Source organism: Myodes glareolus, chromosome 17 (genome assembly GCF_982192425.1).
Source record: "Myodes glareolus chromosome 17, mMyoGla1.1, whole genome shotgun sequence".
Taxonomy (NCBI): domain Eukaryota; kingdom Metazoa; phylum Chordata; class Mammalia; order Rodentia; family Cricetidae; genus Myodes; species Myodes glareolus.
In genome coordinates this window covers 63,230,900-63,241,662 of record NC_142042.1, presented here as the reverse complement: position 1 = coordinate 63,241,662, position 10,763 = coordinate 63,230,900, and the positions used below count along the sequence as shown (strand labels likewise).

At 40.1% G+C, this 10,763-nt stretch overlaps 1 pseudogene; it reads right to left on the bottom strand.

Moving 5' to 3' along the window:
• Positions 1 to 7,946: 7,946 nt before the first annotated feature.
• On the bottom strand, positions 7,947 to 9,026 carry LOC125396107 (speckle-type POZ protein pseudogene; annotated as a pseudogene).
• Between the last annotated feature and the right edge of the window lie 1,737 nt (positions 9,027 to 10,763).

Below are 10,763 nucleotides of genomic sequence, written 5' to 3'. Positions count from 1 at the left end.
CATTTAGGAAACCTAACTAGCATGCCGAAAGGCCTGACAATTATAGATGATTGTCTATTAACCTATATGTCTTACTTTCACATTATATCTTTAAATGAGCTATACAAACATAATACCTTAATCAAGAGCAGATATATATACATGTATATATATATATATACACACACAGACACAATATAACAAAATTGACCTTGAATTTGTATCAAAAGACCAAGATCTATACCTAAGTATACATCTCTATAGCATATCCCCCTTTAAATGTAAACAAACATTTATAAACAATATTTAGGAATATGGGCATAGTTTTCTCCATACTGCTTCTGCTCTTTGTTGGGAAAATATGTTGGGGGGTGCTCAAAGCAACCTTTCAGGGGATCTTGGTGCATCAAACCACATTAGTCTAGAAGCAATTCACAGATTCTCATTCTCTGTGGAAACAAAATAAAAACCTCTTTTCCAAAGTAACATATCCTTACACTGAAATTTTAAAGTAAAGATGCCTTTGTGTTAGCTTAGCTATCAGTGCCTAGAAGCAAATGTCTTCCTGCGGTCAAAAATTTCAAAGAAAACACAATAGTATAAATTATCCAGAATCTCTGTGTAAACTCCATCTTTACGTGGCTTTTCTTATTTTAATATTTATTTTATCTTTCCTCCTTTAATCTATGACTGTGTGTACTCTGTTTCTTTAAAGACTTTGTTTTATTATTTTTAAACCATTTACTTCTTTTTATAACTCTCTATCCTCTTAATCTTCTTTATCCCAAGCCTACATACATTTTTTAAACAAACTGTGTCTCATCTAGGTCTTTTTTTATCTGAATTTGTCTTTATTGTGTATTTGTAATTATTTTCTGACCAGAAGTGCTTTTTAGAATGCTAAGCCCTTCTTATGAACGTAAGTGGTGCCATTGCTAGGGAAAATATAGAACTGCCTGCTTGCCCCACCTAGTCTGGCATGGCAGAGCTGTTTGCTGCCTCTGATAGCCATGCTCACAGCTTCACTTTTAGGCACACAGCCAGTCTATGTTGCTATTAAGCAAGTTGCAGCACTCTGTTAACAAACCCCATTTCAATGCTCAGCCTCCTGAAAGAGTCAGTGTTCATGCTGGCAGCATGGCCCAGAAAGCCGGCATTTCAAAGCCACGCTTTTTTCTTCTACTGCTGAGCCAAGAAAATCTCTCTTAAAGGAACTGCAGCATGCTGCCAGCAAGCAAAGCCCATTCAGAAAAAAAAAATGTGACTAAACTTTGTATTTTAGTGTCTAGAATTCCTTTGCAAACTCTCTCAGGTTTGAAGTGGACTTTAGTTGTTCAGGTTGGTGCCAACTTGTTGCAGCAGGCTGCTTGTTGGTTCCTGGCTGCTCAGCACTGAAATAATCACACAGAAATTATATTAATTCAATCGCTGCTTGGTCATTAGCTATAGCTTCTTATCGGCTAACTCTTACATCTTAATTTAATCCATTTCTAGTAATCTGTGAATCACCACATGTCTGTGGCCTTACCAGATAAAGTTCCCAGCGTCTGTCTCTATCAGGACTACATGGCTTCTCTCTGACTATGCCTCCTTTCTTCCAGCATTCAGTTTAGTTTTCCTCACCTATCTAAGTTCTGCCCTATCAACAGGCCATGGCAGTTTATTTATTCACCAGTGGTAATCACAGCATACAGAAGGGAATCCCACATCATTAAATAAAAACTGAAATCAGAAATGGAGAGATCTATAGTGTTGGTGGAAGCTGCTTCTATGTTTCCGGCTGTTCAGACCCAAATTAATCACACAGAAAAAAATGTATTAATTGCAATACTGTTTGGCCAATAGCTTAAGTGTATTTCTACCTAGCTCCTATATCCTAAACTAACCCATCTCCATTAATCTGTGTATCACCGTGAAGTTATGGCCTACTGGTAAATTTTGGTAGGCTCTGGCACAGGCATCTGCCTCCTGTAGCAGCTACATGGCTTCTCTCTGACTCTGCCTACTCTCTCTCTCTCTACATCTCTGTTTGAATTTCCTGCCTGGTGTTACTCTGCTAAACCATTGGCTGAAAGCAGCTTTATTCGTTAACCAATAAAAGCAACACATATACAGAAAGACTTTCCATAGCACTACAAAGGTTCTTTTAGTGTTCAGGAATATTTTAGCTATCCAATGCCTTTTATATTTCCATAAGAAGATGTGAATGGACTTTAAGAGATATGAAAAGAATTGTGTTGAACATTGAAGCAAAGTGCATTGAATCTGTAGATTGCTCTTGTAGAATGCCCATTTTTAGACGTTAATCCTACTTATCCATGGGCATGGGAGATCTTTTCATTTTCTGATGTTTTCTTCAATTACTTCCTCAAACAAATGAAATTTTTATCATACAAACTTTTCATTTGCTTTGTTAGTTACTCCCAAGATTGTTTATATTATTTGAGGCTATTCTGAAATTTTTTCTCTTATTTCTTACCCAGTCTGTCTCTCATTTGTATATTGGAGGATACAAGCTTTTACTGTTATTTTCTTACTGAAAATGGGTTATTTTCTCACATAATACATCCTAAACAGAGTTTTTTCTTCCTGAGATCTTTTATCAAGCTAATTTGTTGGAATTTTTAATCAGCTATCAAAATTTCCCTTGTTGACTTGTTTGCCTAAATTGCCTTTATTATCCTGTTTGCTACTAATAAAGATTCTTTCTTCTTCTTTTCCAATTTGTATACAAAGAGAGTGAAAAGTCTTGTCTTCAACAAATTTTAGAGGAATTGTTAGAGTTTCTCTCTATTTCAGTTGATATTGACTGTGGATTGTATTAAACTGCCATTATTCTATTTAGATATACCACTTGTGTGCCAATTCATCCCTGGCTTTTATCGTCAAGGGGTATTGAATTTTGAAAAATGTTCTTCATGTATTTAATAATATGATCATGTGGTTCATATCTTTCTGTGATATGGTCATTTAGGGATTTATATGGTCAATTATATTTTTTGATTTTGTATATTGACCTACATATCTGGGACAAAAGACTAGTTCAACATGGTAAATTACCTTGGAATATTCTGAGATTCAGTTTGCAATTATTTATTGAGAGTTTCTACATCAGTGTTTATAAGAGAATTTCTTAGTAATTTAGGCACCAATGTAATTTTGTCCTCTTAAAATAAATTAGGAAATAATCCTTTGTTTCTATTTCTGGAATAATTTGATGATGATGGGCATTAACTCTTGCCTGAATAGCAGATAGAGTTCTATGCCAAGACTATCTTGTCCAAAGTTTTCTTTTTGTTTCATAGCTTATTTGTTTGTTGAGAGACTTTTAGAAAATGCTATTTTCCTAGGGTTTATCAACTGGTCGAAATACATATCTGATCTTGATTTCATTTCCCTAAGTAGAACCTATTGTTCCTGATTTGGTTTGTCTTGGTGCCCTTCAGGTTTGATGAGTATATAGTGTGCCTACTTGTTTCTTTTGATTAGCTTTTTGTGGAAGTCTATTTTCTTAGGCATAAAAGCAAATACACCAACTTACTTTTTTGGTCCATTTCTATGGAACATCTATTTCTAATGCTTTGCTGTGATATAATGTCTATCCATTTTGTTAGGTTCCATTTCTGCCTGCAGCAGAAGGATAGAACCTATTATCACATCCAATCTGTTAGTATGTGATTTTCCATGGGGAATGGAGACCACTGCTAAAGAGAGCTATCAATGACCAATAGGGATGGACTTCTAATATTTTGTTCTCATTGTTGTGGTAATGGTTGTGCTTGTGTGTGTGTGTGTCTTTCCCTACTTTACTGTTCTGAGAGTATTTATTCCCTTTATTATCCAATGCTTAATGAATATCCTTGGTTGAAGTGTTTCTGCAAGAACTTTCTGTCAGACTGGATTTGTACATACATATTGCTTAAATTTGGCTTTTTTCTTGAAATGTCTTAATGTTTAAATCTATGATAATTGAAATTTTGGTTGGGTATACTAGTCTGAGTCTGCATCTATGGTCTCGTCTGCTGCACGTTTTTGTAGGCTCTTTTTGTTTTAAAGTGTCTTCAAACCCTGAGATTCTCAGACTTCTCCATGATAGTTTTACAGTTTTCATTGAAATCAGAAGCCAGACCTTGAGATACCAGGGCTCTCAGAGCAAGTCAGAGAAAAAGCCTGTGGGAGTCAATGAACTCTAGGAATGGCACAGCCTGCATTCCTAGTCACCAAACTTCATCTGTTCAGACTCTGCCTAATGCTCTGGAGGAATCTGACACCTGCACCTGGTCTATCATCTCTGCATTTGGAAAGTGATTGACTTGTTCTGTTTAGACACAAAAGAGAAGTTGGCCATGCCCGGTGGCTTCAGTATCCAGAAGATGTGTGGCATATTATCAGATTCCATGGTGGAATTACCACGCATGCTGTAGAATTCATCACCTACACAGCACCACATGAAAACACTAAAACAAGGTCCTAATCCGTGAACATCCATAGTGATGGGGAAACTCTAAATGCTCTGCCCCATACTGTTTGGCCTCCATATTTCTGCTTCTGGCTCACTCTTCCTGTTAAGAGAATTGTGACTACCAGAATTTGTTATCTGTGCTTAAACTCAACCCAGAATGGCCCCATGGTACACTGCATTCCCTAACACCCAATATAATCAGCCTGCCAATACAGACTTTCTATTTTCTTAAATGCATGTCCCAGCAGTCTTCTCTGGGGCCTAACCTACATTTCTGAAGATTCCACTGAGATTCCAGAGATCAGTAATGGATAGAGTGGGGACTCAGAGACCCTTGGTATGTAGACGGGTATAGAGTACAAGGAGATCATAGGGTATGCTCATCCTGAGTTCCAGGCATGCAAACCTCCATTGACAAACTGCTGTATTACACTTCAAAGGAATCTGACTCTTCACAACAAAAAGGTAACAGACTAGAAAGTCATTTCTTCTCTAAGTTCTGGAGGAAAGTCTTGTTTAAGGCCCTTTCTGTATGGACACATAAAAGAAGTGTGCCATTGGGCTACTATCCATGGTTTAAATTTGTGCAAGACTTCATTGGATTCCTCTGTCTGTTCAGCTGTTTGAATATGTGCTGGACAGTCCTGTGTTCTTTAGTGTGTGTGCTTTTGTGTTTCATTGTGCCTCTGTGTTTCATTGTTTTCCTTTAATGAATAGTGGCTTCCCCCAAGTAGGAGTACACCTACCTTCAGGTTTAAGACAAATGTCACTTCCTGATGGGGATCTAACTTCTTATTGGGCTGTCAGGTTACCCTGTGAAGCCCCCTCCAATGGGAATAAAGAAAAGCTCCCCCTGTGCCTCTCCATTAATGTGAAAATTCATGAATAAAGCCAAAGCTTGCTTCCCAGGGGTTCTTAGTTTCTCCATGACAAATCACACCTGCCCATCAGGAGCTTGCCCATCAGAGCACTGAACTCACAATCTGGAGCACTTTTCTTAGAAACAATGGGTATTCACCTACAAATCCTTCAAAGGACAGATTTGAGGAAGGGGTACCTACCACCCTGACCCTGAACACATCTATTGAAGAGTTAGTTACCCATGCTACTAATTACCAATCTGCACAAAGGCTACCTATCAGAGGAAACAAAAATCAAATGGTTAAAAACAATTGATTAATTGACACTATATACACTGATGATTAGTGGTGGAGGAACACTTACAGGAGAAAACCCTGCCCCAACTTTTATGAGGTTTTCTTACCACCTGTGTGATTGTCACCTCTATGGATAAGCTGTCATTTCTCTTTCTCAAGAAGTTTTCCTTTTCCAAACTGATTCTTTATTAGTTTTGATGGTATCCATGGCAGTTCTCCTCCTGTGGAAACAAAGCAAAACCCCTTCCCCAACATTGCACATCTCCTCATTTTCATTGTGAAGTCAACACATCCTTAAAATACTAGCAGGGTTGGGATTTGGATTCCTAGGAAATTCTCTAGAGCCAGGTTTCTGCTAACTTTATAATGGCTCCCTCAATCAAGATATCTCTCTCCTTGCTCTCATCTCTGTTCTTTCTCCATCTCAACCATCCCATTCCTTCAAATTCTCCTGTCCCCTCCCCCTCTTCCCTCCTCCTTTTCTCTTACCCTCCCTTCTTCCCCCATCACAAAGCTTCCAACCCTGCCAGTCAACCCTGTCCTTTTCCAATTTCCAGTATGGAAACTACCCCCAGAAACTGATTGCATAATTCTTTATTAACATTGAATTGTCTTAACGCTAATGGGAAAGGAACAACAGCATCAGAGAGACATTGGATAATAGAAAAAAACTTCTGAATTAAATCAGCCAGTGTATTTCAAGGATGTGTTGACCTCACAATGAAAATGAGGAGATGTGCAATGTTGGGGAAGGCTGGTGACCTTTGTTTATAATATCATTCACAAAAACATGAGTTTTGGAAACTGCAAGAAGGGTAACCTGGGTATTACATTGCTGCAATAGATCATAACCCCATAAATTCACTGCAATATTAGCTACATATGGACTCAGCCTTCCTTTCTCTACCTCTGACCCTATGCATTCAACCCACACCATGCTTTGGTTCACTTAAGAAAGGGTTTCAATTCCTAAAATTTAGCATCTGCCTCTTGAAGAGGCAAATCTGAATGCCATGATGCTGGAATAATGATACTCATGTCCGTACCCATGTCTAGTAATCCCTCAATTAAAATGCTATTTATATGCACTCTTAGCTTTCGTCTTCGATCTTATATAGAATTCTGACTAAATACAAGTTTCCCAGGCATTGGGATCACCTTTGAGTGAGCTTTGTTTCTCCTTTTAAGATAGATTCAATCTCAAGTAGCCCAGGATGACTTTGAATTCATAGAGATCTGTCTGGCTCTGTCTCTCGAGTCCTAGGACTAAAGGTATGTGCCACCACTCCCTGGACTGTATAATGGAATAGTATGGCTGCTTTGCCCTCTGAACTTCAGACAAACTTTATTTATTAAAACACAAATAATATACCACCATAGGTGAGAGAAATCAGAGGAGAATAATGAATCCTTCTCCTTTTTCAGAACCAATAAATGTTATTTTTCTAAGCTGAGTCAATCAATACACTGCCAGGTGCAGTTGTCTTTTTCTTCTTAGGCCTCCATGTCTCACTTTCCACAAGAGCATGATGGGTTGTTATCCACTGTGCCACTGTCAGTGCCAAGAGAGGACTGAGGGCTTGTGGTCCTATGTGGCAGGGAGGACTGGGACAAGCCTCCACAGCTCAGCAGAGTTGGAGGGACTAAAATGGGCTTCACCAAACAGAACACTACCAGAACCCACAAACTGATTTATTTTACTCATTTTATATTTTATTTGAGTAGGATTTTGTCTACAGTGATGGCTGTGCCCATGGAGTAGGAACTCAGATCCTCTGTAGCCCCAGTTAGAAATGGTTGAAATCCCTGCATGTGTGTCAGGAAGTGATCAAGTGTCCCCTGCAGGAATAACTATTGCATTTGTTAACAGAGTCATCATCTCTCCAGCTCACACATGCTGAGTTTGGAGGGAAAATGTCTTCTTTCTGTTCCCCTTCTCTTGTAAATAAACATTCCTGTTTTTTCTTTCCTTTGTTCTGAGCCCTTGATCATTTGGTCTGCTCAGTCCAATGCAGACAGTTTTCTGCAAAGAAACCTTACTGGGATGAGCTTGGGCTCAGCAGAACCCTGAATCCCAGTTTCCATCTGATGGGACAAAAATCAAAGCAGTCTAACAACAGGGTAGAAGTTGCATAGAGTATACTAGAGTCCAGTGCTGCTCCTCCCCCTATCTGCCCTTCAACTCATTTACAGATGTGTTAAAGCCAGGCCAGACAGCTGTAATTCCCCAAATTCACTGTAAATTCACCCCAGAGCCCACAGTCTAAACAGGTGTCATTCATAACAATTCTGACTGCTGCTACCAGAAGACACATGTAGGTCGCCTCAACAGGGTCCTAAGATTGCTTTCAGCATTTGGGAGGGGTTTCCGGAAAAAGACAATGTGCAGAAGCCAGGGAGACACATACTTCAGCCACCAAGTGGGGATAGGAGTTGACCACTGTCTTCCAGCTCGAGGTCTGAAAAACCTCGGAAGCACGAGCTGTAATAAAATCCATTGCCTGAGTTTTCAACTGCACTGAGCTGTGGAGGTCAGCCAGGAAGAGAGTGTGGGCAGCATTCTCCACAGAGAGGTCCCGGCAGAGGGCCCTCTCGCACATGACCTTCAAACGCTCCAGGTCATACCTGTCAGCAGCTGCAAGCACAGCATCTGCCATGCTGTGGAGGTCAGGTTCCTTTCCGGTGTAAATGAAGCCCATCATTGCCTTGAAGACTTCAGGTTCCAGGTCATGAATCTCAATGCGATTCTTTCTGCTCTCCTCCATGTCATGTTCAAACATGGCTCTGAAAACTGGAGAGCGAGCAGCTAAGATGGCCTTGTGAGCCCGGAATTCCTGGCCATCTACCACCAGGCAGCAGTCTGTGAAGCTGGAATTCTCCCAGAGATCTCCCAGCTCATCTGCCAATGTGCACCTTGGAATGTCAATCTCTGGCTGCGTATTCTCTTCAGAGATGCTAATGCAGTCCTGAACCATGCTCATCTCACAGCAGAGTGTGAGTTTGTCATCTGGGAGAAGCAAACGTGGACTGGACAAAAGGAAGTCTCGAAGGAAGAACTTTTTGAAGCCCCAGTGTTGGTTTTGGTCAAATCTGACGACTCTTTGACTGTTCATGATTTGGGATTCCTCTCCTTTGGCATTTATGATCCCAAACTGGAACTTTGCCCACACGGGGCTCTTTGGAGAGCTGAGCAACCCTACGAAAACTGACAAGTAACCTGTACTTTCTTCATCCATCCCATTCAGGTGTACATTCATATACCATTTCTGCTTGTCATTGGCTCCTGGTGAGAAAGTGGGACTTTTAACACCTTTCCACAAGTTTCCCTCCAAGCAAAAAGAGACGTTGCTGATGGTCCATCTGTAGGAGAATTTCTTGACTCTGATCTGTGTGTAGCCGCTGCTCTCAGCTGCCAGGTCCCCTGACATATCTGCTGCTGGGAGTGTGACAGTTTACCTGGAGTCAAAGAAGAACAGGATTGTTTTCTTCTTCAGCATGGGGGGTAACAATTACAAATATTTTTTAGATTTTTTTAGTTTCTGTTTTCCCGTCTGTTCCCTTTTCTATGAAGCTAGAAACTTGAATCTGTCTGAAATTCTATCCAGATTGCACTATGAGATTCAAAGAAGACAGTCTATAGTACTAGGCATTCTTTCTTACATCACTCCATTTTTCTAGGTTAAATATTAAGTAAGAAGGTGATTAGTTTTGATAATTACACACAACTTTTGATAGATTGGAACATTATATATATTCTCATAACAAAAAGTGTTGTACTAGGGTTCTCTAAAGGAACAGAACACATAGAATGAATCTCTCTATATGAAGGAGAGTGATTCATTAGAATAACTATGGCTGCAGTCCTGCTAATCCCACAAAGGCTAACTGTGAAGGGAAAGTGCAAGAACCCAGTACTTAGTCCCAGAGGTCTGACGTGTTGGCTATTCCTCAGTTTATACTGGAATTCCAAAGATGATTCTCTACTGCCAGTGAGGGAAAGAACTTGCAGCAAGGCAAGGCAAGCAGCAAAGGGCAGCAGCTTCCTTCTTCCCCCTCCTTTTATGCTAACAGCGGAGGGTGTGGCACAGTGTAGGGTGGGTCTTCCTGCCTTGAGATCTGGATTAAAAGTGTGTGGATTAAAGGTGTGTGTCTTCTGGCATCAATTCCAGAATAAAAGTTTCTATTTTTCAACCTTCAAATTTATATTGAAAGGGGATGTACCTACTCAACTTCAGCAAAAAATTTCTCACAAGTGTGCTGTCTGTTTTATATTTTTGTTAATTCCAAGTTTAGTTAAGTTGAGAACCAAGAATAACCACCACAAGTATAATTTGCTATGAGAAGATCATAAATGTTTTTCAATTCATTCACGTTGACTGATTAGATTGTTTTTTCAATACTTTATGACAGGAAAACTTCATTGTGGACCTCTGTCCTCTTTAAAGTTTAAACTTCCATGCATACTCTGCAGGGCCTTACAATGAGAGAGTATTCTGGTTTCGAGAAGAATATATTCAACAGTTACTGATAAACTCATCCTCCCAGGTGAGAAGATTATCCATGAGCACCACCAATCCTGACTCTTGAGCCCTTTAAAATATTCTAATGGATGAAGAAATCCAACTATTCAGTGGACCTCTGACATCCTCTGCTTGATCTCCGGGCAGCATTCTTCCTCTGTGGTATCGCCCATCTGTGGGCAGCTGCATCTGTGTGTGCTGCAAGAGAGAGAATCAGCGCTCTCTAACATGCTAGGCAAGTTCCCTGCTACTAAGCTACATTTTCACGCTCTTACCCTTCCCTGGCCTTCCCTTATTTCTTCCTTTCTTTAGGCTCCTCAGGCTGTCCCACAGAGAACTGGGTCCAGCAGGACTCAGAGCACTTGTCACTGTGCCTCTGAGGTGGATGTTACTCATGCTTTGTTGTATCAGGGCGTGGAGGTCAGGTCTCCAATCTCAGCACCCCCAGAGTGTAAGACTTGGGGAAAAACCTGGTCTACATCAGGAATTCCAGGATGGCCAAAACAATCTAGTGAGATTATGTCACAAATTGATAATGATGATGATGATGATGATGATGATATAATTATAGTATATACCCAGAAACAGTGGCCAGAGTTGCTACCAATGACTCCTGAGTAGACAATGGGGTACGTGGACCATTTA